Raw genomic sequence first — 21,683 nt, 5'->3', positions numbered from 1 at the left:
AACCCAGAGATCTGATTGGTCAACTGGACATTTGGATGATTTGACAACCAGTCAGATTATCAAAAAAAGTACGACACTGGTGATATTCATTGGTTTTTTTTCCCCATGAAAAGACCAAAACCCAGAGTTTTTAGCCAAAACATTAAAAGAGAATTGTTGTCTCTTGTCTTTTGGCCAAACACGATCCTCTAACGAACTCAATAGAGCACCAAATGTTTATTATACAACAAGTAGTTCTGACCAAGAGACCTGATTGGTCAAATCATCATGACATCACACCCTGCTCATCACTACAAATATCCCTCCACCTCCTCAATGGGAAAATAGAATTAGAATAGAGTTTCATATAATATGTAATATAATGTAGTTTCTACTAGTTATAGTTCTATTAAATGACCCATTTGGTGAAGTCGGGTCTCTTTTGGTCCTTTTTGGTCGCTCCGAGCACCCGTACCGTAACACCACGGATAGTCACGCACTTACAATCCTAGAGGAGGCTAGCTGGACCGGTTTGGTTTGAACACATGACACGGTGGTAAAATGTTAAAAACACATGAGAACATGGATATCTTTGTTCATCAGATATCTTTGTTCCTCAGATATCTTTGTTCATCAGATATCTTTGTTCCTCAGATATCTTTGTTCATCACATATCTTAGTTCATCAGATATCTTTGTTCATCACATATCTTTGTTCATCACATATCTTAGTTCATCAGATATCTTTGTTCATCAGACATCTTAGTTCATCAGATATATATTTGTTCATCAGATATCTTTGTTCATCAGATATCTTTGTTCATCACATATCTTAGTTCATCAGATATCTTTGTTCATCAGATATCTTTGTTCATCAGACATCTTAGTTCATCAGATATATCTTTGTTCATCAGATATCTTTGTTCATCACATATCTTAGTTCATCAGATATCTTTGTTCATCAGATATCTGTGTTCATCACATATCTTAGTTCATCAGATATCTTTGTTCATCAGATATCTTTGTTCATCACATATCTTAGTTCATCAGATATCTTTGTTCATCAGATATCTTTGTTCATCACATATCTTAGTTCATCAGATATCTTTGTTCATCACATATCTTTGTTCATCACATATCTTAGTTCATCAGATATCTTTGTTCATCAGACATCTTAGTTCATCAGATATATATTTGTTCATCAGATATCTTTGTTCATCAGATATCTTAGTTCATCAGATATCTTTGTTCATTTACTCTGTTATTTGTATTTCTCTACCTGTGTCTATAATGCTGCTGTTGCGAAAAAATTTCCCCTTGTGGGATTAATAAAGTAACTATCTATCTATCTATCTATCTATCTATCTATCTATCTATCTATCTATCTATCTATCTATCTATCTATCTATCTATCAGATATCTTAGTTCATCAGATATCTTTGTTCCAACCAGACTGAGCTAGCTGAGCAGTTTAGTGTTTCTATATTCTGTATGTATTTAGTTGGAGACTAGAAATCCTCTCTGTTGCTCGGTGGTTGCTAAGGGTCTGACTACTTCCTGGAGTAGGAAACGTTGCAAACGTTATATAAGGGTCTACTGACGGGACTAATTGTTTTCCAGTTGTTAGTCATGCCCCATGTGTTGCCATAGAAACAGAGATCACACTAACAAAAAGTTTTATATTTAGAGAGTGAATTGCTCCACAATATGAACACATGTTTTGTTTAGTTGGTAACTTGTTGTATAATCTCAGTATTACACTGGAGGCTGTTTTAACCTCATTATTGGCACGACGTGCTCTCGTGTAATGTTGTTTAAATTGAACATGTGTGAGAGTTCCTGTAATAACTCACCTCACATCCTCCTTAAAAGCTGCGATGCTGACTTCAGAGACCTGGTGCTTCTTCAACAACAGCATCACATCACTTTAAAGAACACAAAGGTTTAGTTAAAGCCTCTGCTGCCCTCTGCTGGCTAGAGAAGCGATGTGCAATACATTGTGGTCATTACAAATTATGAATTACTATTTAAAGTTTTCCACGTATATTAATATTGTTGTCATGTGACAACTAAAAACAACAGTCTCTGGTACACTCGTACTTCTCTGAGGAACACTCACCTCCGTCACCTGACCGGGCAGGTTGGAAACACAGGATTGATCCGCTGGCTGATTCTACGTTAGAAACAGATTCACCAGAGGGGATTTGGGTGAATTCGATGTGTCCACATGTGTCGCTGTAACAGCGAACCTGAGCTCACCTTCCGGGACCCCGGCTGGGTCGTGTCCCGCCTCAGCAGCGTATCCAGGTCCTGGAAGATCCAGGTCCTCCTTGGCATCGTACCACGCCTCACTGTTGCCGCCTGCGTCGCATGCAGCTGCTGTCCACAGAAAGAAGTGTTCTGCTATTCAGCGATCAGCTGACGAACAGACTCATGCTGAAGCTGCTGCTGCTGCTTACACGCCTGCTGGAGCTGTTCAACCCGATGAGGAGGACGGAGACGTGTCTTCATCCATGTCCTCTTCGGTATCTCAGAGCGCGAACACACCTGGTGGACGTTCGAGATGTCGTCATCAGGTCCTTCATCCTCATCATCTAGTCCTTCATCATCCTCATCATCTAGGCCTTTATGATCTAATCCTTCATCGTCCTCATCATCTAGTCCTTCATCCTCATCATCTAGTCCTTCATCATCTAGTCCTTCATCATTCTCATCATCTATTCCTTCATCATCCTCATCATCTAGTCCTTCATCATCTTCAGCATCTAGTCCGTCATCATTGGCATGGGATGGAATGGAATAGAATAAAATGGGATGGGATGGAATAGAATGGGATAGCATGGGATGGGATGGGATGGGATGGGATGGGATAAAATAGGATGGGATGGGATGGGATGGGATGGGATGGGATGGGATGGGATGGAATACATTACATTTAATTTAGCTGACTCTTTTATCCAAAGCGACTTACAATAAGTGCATTTCAACCATGAGGGTACAAAACCCAGAACAACAAGAATCAAGAAAATGCAATTTCTTCAAGAAAGCCACAAAGTTCTATCAGTAAGTTCCATGTTAAGTGCTACTAAAGTTCTACTGTTCAAGGTAAAGTCTGAAGAGGTGTGTTTTTAGTTTGTGGCGGAAGATGTCCAGAGTTTCTGCTGTCCTGATGTTGGTGGGGAGCTCATTCTACCATTTAGGAGCCAGGACAGCAAACAGTCGTGATTTTGCAGAGTGTTTAGCTCAGTGAGGAGCAACAAGCTGATTGGTGGAAACAGAGCGGAGGGAGCGGGCTGGGATGTAGGGTTGGACCATGTCCTGGATGTACACTGGACCTGATCTGTTCGCAGCACGGTACGCAAGTACCAATGTTTTGAAACGGATACGGGCGGCTACTGGTAACCAGTGAAGGGAGCAGAGGAGGAGCAGGAGGAAGAGGAGGAGGAGGAGGAGCGGAGTAGTGTGAGTGTATTTCGGGAGGTTAAAGACCAGTCGAGCTGCTGCACTAACAGCTAGACCTGCCAGGAGGGAGTTACAGTAGTCCAGACATGAGATGACCAGAACCTGGACCAGAGCCTGGACCAGAACCTGGACCAGAACCTGCGCCACCTTCTGAGTGAGAAGAGGATGTATTCTCCTGATGTTGTGCAGCATGTATCTACAGGAACGTGTTGTTGCAGTGATGTTGGCAGTAAGAGAGAGTTGACTGTGGAGTGTCTCCGAGGTTCTTATCAGTCAGGGTCGGGATAACAGAGTTGTTGAAGGTAGTAGTCAGGTCGAGGGTGGGAGAGTCTTTCCCTGGAAGGAAGAGCAGTTCGGTCTTGTGGAGGTTGATTTCCAGGTGGTGTGAGGACATCCACTGAGACATGTCAGTCAGACAGGCAGAGATTCATGCTGCTACCTGTGTTTCAGATCTGGAAAAGAGAGGATCAGTTGGGTGTCATCAGCATAGCTGTGGTAGGAAAAGACATGCGAGTGAATGACAGAGCCGAGAGAGTTGGTGTACAGAGAGAAGAGGAGGGGACCCGGGACGGAGCCTTGAGGGACACCAGTAGTGAGAGGACAAGGTTCAGACACAGATCCTCTCCAAGTTCCCCGGTAGGTGAGGTCGTTGAGGTAGGATGAGAACAGGGAGAGAGCAGAGCCTGAGACACCGAGGTCCTGAAGGAGGAAAGAAGGATCTGGTGGTTCACTGTGTCCAATGCAGCAGAAGGTCCAGAAGGATCAGGACAGAGGACAGAGAGGCTGCTCTAGCAGTGTGAAGCTGCTCAGAGACAGAAGGAGGACCGTCTCTGTTGAGTGGTCTGTTGAAACCAGACTGGTGGTCAAGAAGGTTATTATGGTGGAGATAGGAGGAGAGTTGATTATAGATAGCTCCCTCCAGAGTTTTGGAAAGAAAGGGAAGAAGAGAGACGGTCTGTAGTTGTTTACTTCAGACGGGTTGAGGGTGGATTTCTTCAGGAGAGGGTTCACTCTCCTTCACAGAGTTCAGGAAACAGACCGTTGACAGAGAAGTGTTGATGAGATGGGTGAGAAAAGGAAGAAGGTCAGGAACAATAGACTGGAGAATGTGAGATGGGATGGGGTCAAGGGGGCAGGTGGTTGGGGAGGTGGAGGTTACCAAGGTAACAACTTGATTGGGAGACGGGGGTGAAAAAGGAAAGCGAAGGGGATGAAGATGACGGACATGTAGTTATAGAAGCTGGATTATAAAATGAGGAGCGTATGTCATCTATCTTTTTAGTAAAGTAGTTGACAAAGTGGCTTGGTGGAAGGAGGAGGGGGGTCAAGGAGGTTGGAGAGGATGGAGAATAGCTTTTGAAAATGAGGATTGAATTCTGGTTTAGTAAAAAGAGCTTTTGGCCGCAGAGATAGAGGCAGAGAAAGAGGAGAGGAGAGATTGATAGGTGAGCAGGTCGTCAGAGTGGTTAGATTTTCTACATTTCCTTTCTGCTGCTCTCATAGTGTCTCTCTGGGAGCACCGAATCAGACAACCACGGAGCTGGGGAGGACTGGAGGACATGGAGGAGGACAGAGATAATCAAGAGAGGAAGACAGAGTAGAAAGGAGAGTGTCTGTGGCTGAGTTAGGATGCATGAGGGAGAAAGAGTCAGTTGAAGGGAGGGCAGATAAAACAGAGGAGGGAGAGAGGAGGAGGGGAGAGAGGAGGGAGAGAGGAGGGAGGAAGGAGTGAGAGAGGGAGCGAATGTTTAGTGAATAGAATGGGATGGGATAGAATGGGATAGGATGGAATGGGATGGAATAGAATGGTATGGAATAGATTGGGATGGGATGGAATAGAATGGGATGGGGTGGAATAGAATGGGATCAGATGGAATAGAATGGGATGGGAGGGAATAGAATGGGATGGGAGGGAATAGAATGGGATGGGATGGAATAGAATGGGATGGGGTGGAATAGAATGGGATCAGATGGAATAGAATGGGATGGGAGGGAATAGAATGGGATGGGAGGGAATAGAATGGGATGGGATGGAATAGAATGGGATGGGGTGGAATAGAATGGGATGGGGTGGAATAGAATGGGATCAGATGGAATAGAATGGGATGGGAGGGAATAGAATGGGATCAGATGGAATAGAATGGGATGGGATTGGATGGAAAAGAATGGGATGGGATGGAATAGAAAGGGATGGGATAGAATGGGATGGTATGGAATAGAATGGGATGGGGTGGAATAGAATGGGATGGGATAGAATGGGATGGTATGGAATAGAATGGGATGGGGTGGAATAGAATGGGATGGGGTGGAATAGAATGGGATCAGATGGAATAGAATGGGATGGGAGGGAATAGAATGGGATGGGATGGAATGGAATAGAATGGGATTGGATGGAAAAGAATGGGATGGGATGGAATAGAAAGGGATGGAATAGAATAGAATAGAATAGAATAGAATAGAATAGAATAGAATAGAATAGAATAGAATAGAATAGAATAGAATAGAATGGGATGGAATAGAATGGTATGGGATAGAATGGGATGGGATGGAATAGAATGGGGTCAGATGGAATGGGATGGGATAGAATGGGATAGGATGGAATGGAATGGAATGGGATGGAATAGAATCTGATGGGATGGAATAGAATGGTATGGGATAGAATAGAATGGAATGGGATGGAATAGATTGGGATAGGATGGAATGGGATGGAATAGAATGGGATGGAATGGGATAGGATGGAATAGAATGGGATGGGATTGAAAGGGATGGGATGGAGCAGAATGGGATAGGATGGAAAGTGATGGAATAGAATAGAATAGAACAGAACAGAATAGAATAGGAAGGGATGGAATGGGATGGGATACATGTGGAGGGTTCAATGTTCATTGTTTATAAGAAAACTGTATATACTGTTATTTATGATGTTGTGCCCTGTAGAAATGTGTAAAATGTTTACAGAACAAAAAAGAAAAGAACTGACACTAGCATAATGAACTAAAATAATGGAACTAATCTGCACTAATTGTTGTTTTTTCCTGCCAAACTGACAGTCTAATAACATTTGTAATTGTAATTGACATATATCTGGCATGGTGATCATTGGTAATTTCCATCAACATAAAATCAGTACTGTACTTGGAAATTATAATCCTTGATGTTGAAGGGTTTTCTACTGTGGAAGGATTTACAGGATCATCCTGAGCTCCATTGCATTTTGGTTTTGACACATTTGGGATACACTTAGGCCAGTGGGTGGCAGTATATGGGATGGCTCATTAGCGTCCACTGATGTGCAACTATACAATCAGTCCCCATGCATATACTGGAGAACACCGCTGCAGTGACCACGATGCATGAAAGGGTTCAGCAGGTGGTGTCTACCTGTGCAGCAGTGCAACAGGTTACCATGGCGATCTGCTCAGAGGAAGCAGACAGAGGCTGAAGCTGCTCTGGAGGAACTCCTTCCAGGATCTTACGCTTCACCTGATTGTAGTCGGATTCCAGTTTTTGCAGAGCACCGACCGTGTTTGCCGGCGGGTCCGTTGGCCTGCAGCCGGAGGAGAATAATCAGCGCTGGCTTCTTCATTGCAGATTTACTTTACCAAACCTCTAGATACATTTATTACATCTATTTGATGTCTCAGCACTAGACTGACTTTGATACTGAAATGAAAACTCCTCACATCAGGGCGAGCAGAGTTCCCTGAGTGGACGTACAGGAGAGTCTCCAGCAGTGCTGTTGGCATGCGTCATACTGCAGAGCCAGCAGAGGCACCTCTGCACGCCGAGCACGCCGCATGCAGTCATATTCATCTCTGAACTCGCAACCTGGACTGGAAAGAAATGAAAGCTGTGGGTCACCACTTCAGAGGGGAAACATACACACAAGTTCAATGTAGGAACGTCTGATGCTTTACTTTTTCCTTTTCTCTTGAGGCTCCTCCGGTTCTTTGGAGGTCTTGAGTTTGATGAATTCCTGAAATGTTCAAAAGGGATTGTTCATCACGTTACACCACCTCCTGTTGATCTCAGCTCTTTGGTTCTGAAGCTCACCTCAGTGAGGTGGTCCAAATCTGCCATGTGGACTTCAGTGATGATGTGCTGGTCAGCTGTTTGCAGGTGTTCGGTTTGGGTGGAAGCTGACGTGCACGGTGCCGGCTCAGTGCCGAGCGATGGAGAGGGGGGGGTGCACTTCTTTGAAGGGTTCATCTGGATGTAAGACTATTTGTACACAGCCATTAAAAGATTACATCAATTTGACAGACTTGGGCCTCACACCAACACGATGCATAGACAGACCTGATGAAATGATCATCTATGAAAAAAAAAAAAAAAAAAAAAAAAATCAGTAGCAAGATTTATTTTCAGTCAAATTCAATGTGGTCCCTCTAATACAAAATAATGGGTACTGGCCAAAAAAAAGAAAGTAAAAACAGGGTCTCAAAAAACATCAGCTGTTGCGGTCATTTGAAAGTCAATTTGTTGATAATTTTTTTTAAGCATAAATAACGTAGTATATTATGTAAACGTGAGTGTGAATGGTTGTCTGTCGTCTTTATCACAGACTGGATATAAAAGTGTTCGTAACTTCCGGGTCTGTAAAATGGTTCTGATCCAGAATTGTCTTCAGCTGCAATACCAGCGAGTGCCACTAGAGGTCGGCTCCAAAAAGCCTCCGGCTCCATAGACTCCCATTCAACTTCTCTCATCAAATCCAAAGTGAATAAAATGTGTCCATCAGTTATCTCGGTGTTGTTAGCTAAAGTCACTCCTTCTTCTTAGTTTTCTGGAGGTCCATCTGAAAATAATCCCTCATTCATTAGAAAAGAAGATTCAAGAAGACCTGTTTTTGGGGGCGTGTCTGTTTGATTGACAGGCCTGTGGTGCAGTCAGGTTACAGCTATCGGTGGGCGGGACGTAGTATCGTCAGGTTTCCAATCAGATCGGTCAGATCCACCGCTGGCTCCTCCCCCAGCTCGTCCAAATATGGTCACTTCCTGCTCCAGTTAATCAATTATAAAAGTTGTTGTTAATTTATCAACAATTTATCAACCAACTGCATCTGTTCGTTTCTTATATGGAGTGCACAGACTCGGGCAAACACGGGCAGCATTCGTAAATGTTCAGCTCTACTGAGACATTTATCAGCTCTAAACTTTAACCAGCCGTGCAGCTCTGAATCAGGGATGGCGACGCACCAAATCATATTTACACCTTTAAAATCCAGAACAATGTCTTATTTATTATTATTATTATTATTATTATTCTCAGTCAAAGGTAAACGTGGAAACTGAGTAAGGATGTTTGACCGTTCTGCACTTACTGCAGCTAACTGCATCACGTGACTCACGCCAACATCCGTCGCCAGCTCTCATTGTTTTACTGGGAAATTAGCGTGTTTTTTTAACCTGTATTTCTGTCGGCTTCTGTCCAACAGCAGTTCGGTGGTACGTAGTGAAAAATAAACACTCGAGTTCTGCAGCAGCTAAATCTTCCTCTGACGCCCCAATTCAAACATTTCATCACGTCGGTGGTTCGTAATCAAGATGGCGACCGCTGAGCTCTCCTCTTCAGGGACGTTTTGACTGCATCATCCGGGTACTTAGAGTGCACCCGCATGTTTCCGGACTCAACGGCCTGTAAAACCGCGACGTCACGCGACAACGTTAACGACAGACGTACCTGTTGACGTTCAGCGTGGCTCCTCGCGACCCGGACTGTGAGGTAACGTCAGTGTTTGACTGTCAGGGCAACGGTCACGGTTTATCGGGACACATCACCATGGCAACATGCGCTGTAGGAGCAGGTCAGGACCTGCTCCGGAGCTTGAGATTACAGATCCAAACGTATGACAGCACCTCCTGCCGACCAACCAGCCCTCTGGTGGAGAAATCACAGACCCACAAACCACTTTGTCTTTCTCCAACGACCTTTGCTAAAATATAGGATCCTTATTTTATGACGTCATCTGATGAGTCCGTGTTTACGTCACTGAGGCCACATGGTGACTGTCCAGGCTGTAAACAGGCCCATGCAGACTTCATAGAGAGGAAACAGATTTTTAGGTAAGAAAGTTGATTTTTCACCAATACTATTTTTTGTTTGGTATTTATATGATTACAGATAAAAAAAAATCATTTGTCTTATTTTGAATTGAGTTGTAGTTTTTCAGGCAAAATGTTGGAATATTGTGAGAACATCAAATTTTTTTCCTGCTAATATCAAACCATGTTGATACAGCTGGTTAAACAATGATTGGCAGTGGGAGGGGGAGGGGGGCATAGACAGTGGAAGAGAACGACTGACAGAGAAGTGCCTGCCAAAGTCTTACAAAAGCATCTAATGCTGTCAAAAAGAAGGAAAAGTCCATAATATCAGTTGTGAAGGAAGATCTGAGCAGAAGCTGAGTGACCACAATAAAGGAAGTAAAGGGAAAACAGAGACAGCTGTTCACAACGACAGCATTGATTCCATCCAGAACGAAGATATTACAGACAGTAGAAGGATGCTGTAGTTGCTGAGTGATGAGTCGCTGCCCTCCAAGAGTCAAAACCACAATTTAAAGACAACTCAGTGACTTCAAACCAACAGACAGGTCGAGGCTCGACTCAAGGAGGGGCAACGGGTCTGGATAGGGAAGAGACTAAAACACAAACAGAACCAACACAAACAGAAGAAGGCAGTTGTTAGAGCCATATTTTGTGTTGATAACAAATTATATTAGAATTTGCTTATTTACTGAGGTAATGTAAATCTTTCTTTTGACTTATGAAATAAGATGAAATGAATATGCTGAGTAATTAGTATGTATTTGTTATGATTGAGCTCTGAGTTAACTAGAATTATTTCTTCATCTGGATCCTCTAGCTGTCTGTTAGATCTCATCCCAACTAAACTTTTTAAGGAAGTCTTCCCTTTAATTAATACTTCCATATTAGATCAGATCAACCTATCTATTGTAACCGGCTATGTACCGCAGGCTTTTAAAGTGACTGTAATTAAACCTTTACTTAAAAAGCCGACTCTTGATCAGCTGTTTTAGGAAACTACAGACCAATTTACAACCTGATGTTTATTTCTAAAATCCTTGAAAAAGTTGTTGCAAATCAACTTTGTGATCATTTACAAAGGAATGATCTGTTTGAAGATTTTCAGTCTTTAGAGTTCATCATAGCACAGAAACAGCTCTGGTGAAAGTTACTAACGACCTTTTATTAGCCTCAGATAATGGACTCGTCTCTGTACTTGTTCTTCTGGGCCTCAGTGCTGCTTTTGATACGATTGATCATACGATCTTATTACAGAGATTAGAAGACGTTACGAGGATTAAAGGAACTGCATTAGACTGGTTCAAATCCTACTTATCAGATAGATTCCAGTTTGTCCATGTCAACAATGAGTCTTCCAGACAAACAAGAGTTAGTTATGGAGTTCCACAAGGCTCAGTGTTGGGCCCAATACTTTTTACTTTCTACATGCTTCCATTAGGAGATGTCATCAGGAAGCACTGCATCAACTTCCATTGTTATGCAGATGACACTCAGCTATATCTTTCTATAAAACCAGATGAAACTAATCAGTTAGTAAAACTTGAAGCCTGTCTAAAAGACATAAAGTCCTGGATGACCAAAAACTTCCTGCTTCTAAATTCAGACAAAACAGACGTTCTTGTACTTGGTCCTAAACACCTCAGAAACTCTTTCTGTAATCACTTAGTTACTCTAGATGATGTTGTCTTGGCCTCCAGCAAAACTATGAGGAACCTTGGAGTCATCTTTGATGAGGATTTGTCCTTTAGACACCGTATAAAGCAAATCTCCAGAACTGCCTTCTTTCATCTACGTAATATTAATGAAATCAGGAAAATCCTTCCTCAGCGTGACGCAGAAAAACTCATCCATGCGTTTGTTACTTCTAGACTAGATTCTTGTAATTCCTTGTTGTCAGGATGTCCAAATTACTCATTAAAAACCTGCAGCTGATCCAAAATGCTGCAGCAAGAGTACTGATGGGATTTAGCAAGAGAGATCATATTTCTCCAGTTTTAGCTTCTCTTCACTGGCTTCCTGTTAAATCAAGAATAGAATTTAAAGTTCTCTTGATGACTTACAAAGTTCTACATGACCAGGCTCCATCATATCTTAGAGATCTTATAGAACCATATAATCCTAGCAGAGCACTTCTCTCTCAGTACGCTGGTCTACTTGTGGTTCCTGGAGTTTCCAGAAGTAGAATGGGAGGCGGAGCTTCAGTTTTCAGGCTCCTCCCCTGTGGAACCAGCTCCCAGTTTGTGTTGGAGGGGCAGAAACCCTCTCTAGCTTTAAGATTAGACTCAAAACGTTCCTTCTTGATAAAGCCTATAGTTAGGGCTGGCTCAGGTAGACCTGAACCAACCCTTAGTTATGCTGTTATAGGCCGAGGCTGCTGGAGGACCTCGTTACATGCTGAGCTTCTTTTCTTCCTCCTACTCTTTAACTGACTCATACCTCACCATCTTCTTCTCTCCCATAGTTTCTTCTTATTGTCTGTTGTCTCCATTCAGTTCCTTCACTCGTGTAGTTTCTCTTCTTTCTTTTCCAGATGTCCCGTCATGGAGCTGCATGTCTCTGCTCTGCGCTTGTCATCTCCACCAACAGTTCTTCTCTTCTATCTCTATGCTGTCCTTTTCTCTCTCTGCTCTCCTCTCACCCCAACCGGTCGAGGCAGATGGCCGCCCACCTCTGAGCCCGGTTCTGTTAACAGATGCTCCGCCCCCCTCTGATCCTGGTTCTGTTAACAGATGCTCCCCCCACCTCTGAGCCTGGTTCTGTTAACAGATGCTCCCCCCACCTCTGAGCCCGGTTCTGTTAACAGATGCTCCGCCCACCTCTGATCCTGGTTCTGTTAACAGATGCTCCCCCCACCTCTGAGCCCGGTTCTGTTAACAGATGCTCCGCTCACCTCTGAGCCTGGTTCTGTTAACAGATGCTCCGCCCACCTCTGATCCTGGTTCTGTTAACAGATGCTCCGCCCACCTCTGAGCCTGGTTCTGTTAACAGATGCTCCGCCCACCTCTGATCCTGGTTCTGTTAACAGATGCTCCCCCCACCTCTGAGCCTGGTTCTGTTAACAGATGCTCCCCCCACCTCTGAGCCTGGTTCTGTTAACAGATGCTCCGCTCACCTCTGAGCCTGGTTCTGTTAACAGATGCTCCGCCCACCTCTGATCCTGGTTCTGTTAACAGATGCTCCGCCCACCTCTGAGCCTGGTTCTGTTAACAGATGCTCCGCCCACCTCTGATCCTGGTTCTGTTAACAGATGCTCCGCCCACCTCTGAGCCTGGTTCTGTTAACAGATGCTCCGCCCACCTCTGATCCTGGTTCTGTTAACAGATGCTCCGCCCACCTCTGATCCTGGTTCTGTTAACAGATGCTCCGCCCACCTCTGATCCTGGTTCTGTTGGAGGTTTCTTCCTGTTAAAAGGAGTTTTTCTTCTCTCTGTTGGAGGTTTTTCTCCCTTAAAGAGGTTTTTTTTCGCTCCTAGCTTATGTGGGAATTGTTGAATTGTTGAATTGTTGAATTGTTGGTTTCTCTGTATAATATTGTAAATTCTTGCTGTAAGGACTTTAATGTGTTAAGTGCTGTGAAATAACCTGTGTTGTGATTTGGCGCTATATAAATAAAATTGAATTGAATTGAATTGAATTGAATTGAATTGAATTGAATTGAATTGAATTGAATTGAATTGAATTGAATTGAATTGAATTGAATTGAATTGAATGATTGTCAGCTGATTATCAGCTGTGATAGGGGAGAAGGAGGACGGAGTTTTTTGTTCTTCCTCACCAAACATGGAGGAAACGTGAGGAAGGGGCATCGGTACAGTCTTTGACCTCACGTTACAACGAGAATGTTTTGTAAACTTTTTTCATTAATGTGAGAATAAACGAAACAACTGACTCTGCAACTGCAGCGTTATGATTTGGAGCGGTTTAATGTGTGAGTCAAGCGGAGCTCTATTAAGATGGCACCGTTTCAATGAAAAGGACACGCCACCACAGCAGTTATCCCTCACGATGTTCAGACTGCAAATGCTGAAGTTCGCTTCCCATTCGGTACTTTAAGGAAAAGTTAAGGGAAACCTTCCTTCCAGCTTTGAGCCACTCATCGTCCTCTTCATGTTGTTAAAGCGTCTCAGACACTGTAGATGAAGCCTGAACGCTGTCCGAAACACATTTTAGGAAACCTTTATTCATTGTCAAAATAGAAAAAGGACATTTCACTGCTTTGTTGACCTCTAGACTACATTACACCTGGACTAGGTCCAGAACTGTAGTTGGTTGGACAGAAGGAAACACAAAACCCAGGAACCCCTGGAAAACAGAGAATTAACACTTTACCAACTGAGCCACCATTTCCAGAACAAGGCAAAAGGAAGAAACAAGTGTTTTATTAAGCATCATTTAAAACCACAATAACAGTTGTGTCCAGCTCTTTGCTACGCCGACACAGTAGATGCACTTCTGCAGGCAAACTCCTCGTACACCGCACCAATATAAAAAAAAAGGAGCACATTACAATTCAGTAAAACAACCCATTCTTCAAACATCAAAAATCTAAACCAAAAATTCTTCAGAGTGCAGCTGCTGAGGTAAACACCCTCCATCTTCCTGTAGGAAAGATAAGAATCCACCAGAGGGCAGCAACGGTTCATGTAAAAATAAATAATCCTCATGACTGCAGTAACTAATGACGTGGGTGGAATGTGTGTTTGAGAGAAATCCGTTAGGCAACAGAGTTGTAGGACTAAAACCTCCATCACCATGGTAATTAGCAGCGTGCAAGCTCAGCGAGTTGGCCCATATTTATCAGCAGTCATAGCCAGAGGACAGCAGAACTCACTCAAACTGGGTGTGAGTGTCCGAGTGTATGAGTATGAGTGTACGAGTGTGTGTGTGTGTGTGTGTGTGTGTGTGTGTGTGTGTGTGTGTGTGTGTGTGTGTGTGTGTGTGTGTGTGTGTGTGTGTCACAGTGTGTGAGAGTGTGTCAGAGTGTGTGTGAGAGTGTGTTAGTGTGAGAGTGTGTCAGAGTGTGTGTGAGTGTGTGAATGTGTGAGTGTGAGAGTGTGTCAGAGTGTGTGTGTGTCAATGTGTGAGAGTGTGTGAGAGTGTGTCAGTGTGTGAGAGTGTGTCAGAGTGTGTGAGTGTGTGAGAGTGTGTCAGAGTGTGTGAGTGTGTCAGTGTGTGAGAGTGTGTCAGAGTGTGTGTGAGAGTGTGTTAGTGTGAGAGTGTGTCAGAGTGTGTGTGAGAGTATGAGTGTGTCAGAGTGTGTGTGAGTGTGTGAATGTGTGAGTGTGTGTGTGTGTGTGTGTGTGTGTGTGTGTGTGTGTGTGTGTGTGTGTGTGTGTGTGTGTGTGTGTGTGTGTGTGTGTGTGTGTGTGTGTGTGTGTGTGTGAGAGAGAGAGAGAGTGTGAGTCTATCAGTGTGTGAGTGTGAGTGTGTCAGAGTGTGTGTGAGTGTGTGTGTGTGTGTGTGTGTATGTATGAGAGTGTGTCAGTGTGTCAGTGTGTGAGAGTGTGTCAGAGTGTGTGTGTGTGTGTCAGTGTGTGAGAGTGTGTCAGTGTGGGAGTGTGTGACTGTGTCAGTGTGTGAGAGTGTGTGAGTGTGTCAGTGTGTGAGAGTGTGTCAGTGTGGGAGTGTGTGACTGTGTCAGTGTGTGAGAGTGTGTGAGTGTGTCAGTGTGTGTGAGTGTGTCAGTGTGTGAGAGTGTGTCAGTGTGTCAGTGTGTGAGTGTGTGAGAGTGTGTGAGTGTGTCAGAGTGTGTGACTGTGTGTGTGTGTGAGTGTGTGTCTGTATATTCATGTGGACAAATTGTGTTTTAAACCCATTGTTGTGAGGACATTTCTGAGCAGATTTAGTTTGATCTCCACATCATGGAGGGTTTAGACTTTGCTTTAGGGTGAAGTTGAGTGTTAGGTTTTATTATGGTGACCAGAAGCGTGTTTGGCACCTGGTTGTGACGGTTAAGGTGCATTGAATGCCTGCAGTGATCTGAAGGTTCAAAGGACCACATTACATTTGGACCAATAACTTAAATGGAAGCAGCTCGTGGTCATGTGGTATGATGGATGTTGAGGGGCGACCCAAACACATTTCTCTCTGCTGGACACTAAGACAATGAATCAGCACTGTCGAAGTACGGACTTAAGCCGATGGCTTGTTTCACACAACCAGCAACCATCAGTGATGTCATCGACCATCAGTGATGTAATCGTTGGGTTAGGTTAGGGTAGGTAGTTACTTTATTAATCCCCGAGGGGAAATATTTTCGCTACAGCAGCATACAGAAGCAATAAGATAATAATAGAATAATAGAAAAGCAATAAAATAGCAGTAAAAAACATAAAATATAAATATAAAATATAAAATGCACAGTATATACATTATATACAGTACAGTATATATCTATATTATATACAAACAACCAAGAAACACAGTCAACAGTGTTATTGTTGTGTGATGGATTTTGCCAGAGGTGAGTTATTGTAAAGTCTTATTGCGGTGGGCAGGAATGATCTCCTGTATCAGGAATGATCTCCTGTATCAGGAATGATCTCCTGTATCAGGAATGATCTCCTGTATCTGGAATGATCTCCTGTATCAGGAATGATCTCCTGTATCAGGAATGATCTCCTGTATCAGGAATGATCTCCTGTATCAGGAATGATCTCCTGTATCTGGAATGATCTCCTGTATCAGGAATGATCTCCTGTATCTGGAATGATCTCCTGTATCAGGAATGATCTCCTGTATCAGGAATGATCTCCTGTATCTGGAATGATCTCCTGTATCAGGAATGATCTCCTGTATCTGGAATGATCTCCTGTATCAGGAATGATCTCCTGTATCAGGAATGATCTCCTGTATCAGGAATGATCTCCTGTATCAGGAATGATCTCCTGTATCTGGAATGATCTCCTGTATCAGGAATGATCTCCTGTATCAGGAATGATCTCCTGTATCAGGAATGATCTCCTGTATCTGGAATGATCTCCTGTATCAGGAATGATCTCCTGTATCTGGAATGATCTCCTGTATCAGGAATGATCTCCTGTATCTGGAATGATCTCCTGTATCAGGAATGATCTCCTGCATCAGGAATGATCTCCTGTATCAGGAATGATCTCCTGTATCTGTCCTTGTGACAGCGGAGCTGGAGGAGTCTTTTGGAGAAAGTGCTCCGCTGTCCCTGCAGCAGGTGGTTGAGAGGGTGGACAGGATTATCCAATATGGACAATAGTTTCCTCAGCGTCCTCCTCTCCACCACCTTTTCCAGACTATCCAGATTGTAGCCGATGATGGAGCCGGCCTTCTTAACCAGTTTGTTGAGTTTGTTGGTGTCTCCGGCTCCAATGCCCCCCCCCCCCTTTTCCTCTCCCCCCCAGCAGACCACAGTGAAGTACAGTTCACTGGCCACAACAGATGGTAGAACATCTCCAACATCTCGCTGCACACATTGAAGGATCAAAGTTTCCTCAAGAAAAAGAGTCGACTCATCACCTTCTTGTAGACAGCGTTGATGTTGGTCTTCCAGTTCAGTCTGTTGTCATGGAGACACCAGGTACTTGTACTCCTCCACCATGTCCACCTCCTCTCCCAGAACTCTCAGCGGTTGTGGAGCCGTCGTTTTCCTCCTGAAGTCGACCACCATCTCTCTGGTCTTGGCCACGTTCAGGAGCACGTGATTCCTTCCCGCCCACTCCACAAAGTCCTCCACTACTGCCCTGTACTCCTCCTCCCGTCCATCCTTTATACACCGTCCACTGACTCCTCCTCCCGTCCATCCCTTATACACCGTCCACTGACTCCTCCTCCCGTCCATCCCTTATACACCGTCCACTGACTCCTCCTCCCGTCCATCCCTTATACACCGACCACTGACTCCTCCTCCCGTCCATCCCTTATACACCGACCACTGACTCCTCCTCCCGTCCATCCCTTATACACCGTCCACTGACTCCTCCTCCCGTCCATCCTTTATACACCGTCCACTGACTCCTCCTCCCGTCCATCCCTTATACACCGTCCACTGACTCCTCCTCCCGTCCATCCCTTATACACCGTCCACTGACTCCTCCTCCCGTCCATCCCTTATACACCGACCACTGACTCCTCCTCCCGTCCATCCCTTATACACCGACCACTGACTCCTCCTCCCGTCCATCCCTTATACACCGTCCACTGACTCCTCCTCCCGTCCATCCTTTATACACCGACCACTGACTCCTCCTCTCGTCCATCCCTTATACACCGACCACTGACTCCTCCTCCCGTCCATCCCTTATACACCGACCACTGACTCCTCCTCCCGTCCATCCCTTATACACCGTCCACTGGCTCCTCCTCCCGTCCATCCCTTATACACCGACCACTGACTCCTCCTCCCGTCCATCCCTTATACACCGACCACTGACTCCTCCTCCCGTCCATCCCTTATACACCGACCACTGACTCCTCCTCCCGTCCATCCCTTATACATCCTACCACTGCAGAGTCATCAGAGAACTTCTGCAGATGTCTTGACTCTGAGTTGTACTGGAAGTCAGTGGTGTAGAAGATGAACAGGAAGGAGACAGAACAGTTCCCTGAGGAGCTCCAGTACCACTGACCACCGTATCAGACAGCACACTGCCCAGACGGACAAACTGTGGTCTGCCTGTCAGGTAGTCAGTGATCCAGGAGACGGTGGACGTGTCCACCCCCACCACCCGCAGCTTCTCACTCAGCAGCAGTGGTTGGATGGTGTTAAATGCACTGGAGAAATCAAAGAAAGTGATTCTCACAGAGTCACCGGTTCCATCCAGGTGAGACTGAGCTCGTTGCAGCAGGTAGATGATGGCGTCGTCCACTCCCACATGAGGCTGGTACGCAAATTGCAGAGGGTCCAGAGATTTCACCAGCGGCCTGAGGTGGGCCAAGACCAGCCTCTCCAGCACCTTCATCACATGAGATGTGAGGGCAACCGGTCGGATGCCGTCAGATCCTGCAGCGTTGCGCTGGTGGAGTCTCCAGCTGTCTCCTAACCTGGCCAGTCGTCACAGAGAAGGGGGTGGGAGGGGGTGTCGATGGAGGAAGAGCCCTTTGAGATTGATGTCTCTATGCAGTTCACCACGGGGGGGAGGGGGGAGGCAGCAGAGGTGTTTGGGAGGGGTAAGGTGTGGAGGAGACAGATGAGGGTGGTGAACTAAACCTGTTGAAGAAACAGTTTAGCTCATTGGACCTCTCCAGGTTCCCCCTAGTTGTTCCTCTCCAGGTTCCCCCTGGTTGTTCCTCTCCAGGTTCCCCCTGGTTGTTCCTCTCCAGGTTCCCCCTGGTTGTTCCTCTCCAGGTTCCCCCTAGTTGTTCCTCTCCAGGTTCCCCCTGGTTGTTCCTCTCCAGGTTTCCCCTGGTTGTTCCTCTCCAGGTTCCCTCTGGTTGTTCCTCTCCAGGTTCCCCCTGGTTGTTCCTCTCCAGGTTCCCCCTGGTTGTTCCTCTCCAGGTTCCCCCTGGTTGTTCCTCTCCAGGTTTCCCCTGGTTGTTCCTCTCCAGGTTCCCTCTGGTTGTTCCTCTCCAGGTTCCCCCTGGTTGTTCCTCTCCAGGTTTCCCCTGGTTGTTCCTCTCCAGGTTCCCCCTGGTTGTTCCTCTCCAGGTTTCCCCTGGTTGTTCCTCTCCAGGTTCCCCCTGGTTGTTCCTCTCCAGGTTCCCCCTGGTTGTTCCTCTCCAGGTTTCCCCTGGTTGTTCCTCTCCAGGTTTCCCCTGGTTGTTCCTCTCCAGGTTTCCCCCTCTCCAGGTGGTTGTTCCTCTCCAGGTTCCCCCTGGTTGTTCCTCTCCAGGTTCCCCCTGGTTGTTCCTCTCCAGGTTCCCCCTGGTTGTTCCTCTCCAGGTTTCCCCTGGTTGTTCCTCTCCAGGTTCCCCTGGTTGTTCCTCTCCAGGTTCCCCCTGGTTGTTCCTCTCCAGGTTCCCCCTGGTTGTTCCTCTCCAGGTTTCCCCTGGTTGTTCCTCTCCAGGTTCCCCCTGGTTGTTCCTCTCCAGGTTCCCCCTGGTTGTTCCTCTCCAGGTTCCCTCTGGTTGTTCCTCTCCAGGTTTCCCCTGATTGTTCCTCTCCAGGTTCCCTCTGGTTGTTCCTCTCCAGGTTCCCTCTGGTTGTTCCTCTCCAGGTTTCCCCTGATTGTTCCTCTCCAGGTTCCCTCTGGTTGTTCCTCTCCAGGTTCCCTCTGGTTGTTCCTCTCCAGGTTTCCCCTGGTTGTTCCTCTCCAGGTTCCCTCTGGTTGTTCCTCTCCTGGTTCCCCCTGGTTGTTCCTCTCCAGGTTCCCCCTGGTTGTCTCTCGCTCCCCTTGAACCCAGTAATCTCCTTCATACCGGTCCACACCTCCCTCACGTTGTTCTGCTGGAGTTTGGCCTCCAGCTTCCTCCTGTAGGAGTCCTTGCACTCCCTCATCTTCTCCTTCAGGTGGCGCTGCACTCTCCTGAGCTCCTCCCTGTCCCCAGACCTGAAGGTTGCTTTCTTCTTATTAAGAAGAACTTTCAGGTCACTGGTGATCCACGGTTTATTGTTGGGGAAGCAGTGTCCAGTCCCGGATGGTACGGTGGAGTGTTCACAGAATTTAATGTATTCTGTGATACAGTCCGTCATGCTGTTGATGTCCTCCCCATGTGGTCCACACAGCACATCCCAGTCCGTGTCTTTAGCCTCCTGTGTCCACCTCCTCACAGTCCTGGTGGACACAGGCTGCCTCTGCACCAGGGGGACATACCTGGGAGTCAGCAGGACCAGGTTGTGGTCTGATCTACCAAAGGGGGGAAGGGCAGTAGTACTGTATGCATCCATGGCATTAGCATACAGTAGGTCCAGGGTTTTATTGTTCCTTGTGGGGCAGTTAACATACTGGTGCAAAGTTGGCAGTACTTTATCCAGACTGGTTAAAGTCTCCAGTAACTGCCAAAAATGCACCGGGATGCTGAGTCTGCAGTTTGGACACAGTGGAGTAGATGGTGTCCACTGCTGCCTCTACGTCAGCTGATGGAGGAACGTACACAGCGATAACAATGTTTGTGAACGTTATGAATCCTCCAGTTCAGATTCTGTCCGTCACCATCTTTACTAGTTCGGAGCGGTTTGGAGCAGGAAGTGACCATATTTGGACGAGATGGGGGAGGAGCCAGCGGTGGATCTGACTGATCTGATTGGAAACCTGACGATACTACGTCCCGCCCACCGATAGCTGTAACCTGACTGCACCACAGGCCTGTCAATCAAACAGACACGCCCCCAAAAACAGGTCTTCTTGAATCTTCTTTTCTAATGAATGAGGGATTATTTTCAGATGGACCTCCAGAAAACTAAGAAGAAGGAGTGACTTTAGCTAACAACACCGAGATAACTGATGGACACATTTTATTCACTTTGGATTTGATGAGAGAAGTTGAATGGGAGTCTATGGAGCCGGAGGCTTTTTGGAGCCGACCTCTAGTGGCACTCGGTGGTATTGCAGCTGAAGACACTTCTGGATCAGAAACATTTTACAGACCTGAAGCTACGAACACTTTTATATACAATCTGTGGTTGATATTAAAAAAATTATCTTGGCCAGTATGTGAGAAAGAATCCTAATTCAGCAATATTCAAGCGCTTTGGTCCTGAATGCATCACTGAAGAACACCAGTTACAAGTCAACAAGTTACCAGCTAAATAAAACATGTAATCTACATGTGTTCATATTGTGGAGCAATTCACTCTCTAAATATAAAACCTTTTGTTAGTGTGATCCGTTTCCATGGCAACACATGGGGTATGACTAACAACTGGAAAACAATCAGTCCCGTCAGTAGACTCTTATATAACGTTTCCTACTCCAGGAAGTAGTCGGACCTTTAGCAACCACCTAGCAACAGAGAGGATTTCTAGTCTCCAACTGAATAAATACAGAACATAGAAACACTAAACTGATCAGCTCGCTCAGTCTGGGTGGAACAAAGATATCTGATGAACAAAGATCTCTGATGAACAAAGATATTTGATGAACAAAGATATCTGATGAACGAAGATATCTGATGAACAAAGATATTTGATGAACAAAGATATCTGATGAACAAAGATATCTGATGAACTAAGATATCTGATGAACAAAGATATTTGATGAACAAAGATATTTGATGAACAAAGATATCTGATGAACAAAGATATCTGATGAACAAAGATATCTGATGAACTAAGATATCTGATGAA

The 21,683-nt window shown here is 45.3% G+C and overlaps 1 protein-coding gene across 1 annotated transcript in view; it reads right to left on the bottom strand.

The window, feature by feature from the left end:
- The window catches only part of LOC138634242 (diacylglycerol kinase beta), a 178,951-nt gene that overhangs the window by 8,327 nt on the left and 148,941 nt on the right, over positions 1-21,683 (bottom strand). The window lies entirely within an intron of this gene.

The sequence above is a fragment of the Brachyistius frenatus genome, unplaced genomic scaffold (genome assembly GCF_029030835.1).
Source record: "Brachyistius frenatus isolate BFR_SWC_R1_liver_20210118 unplaced genomic scaffold, ASM2903083v1 Contig_255, whole genome shotgun sequence".
NCBI classification, from domain to species: Eukaryota; Metazoa; Chordata; class Actinopteri; family Embiotocidae; genus Brachyistius; species Brachyistius frenatus.
This window is presented reverse-complemented; position numbering and strand designations above follow the sequence as displayed.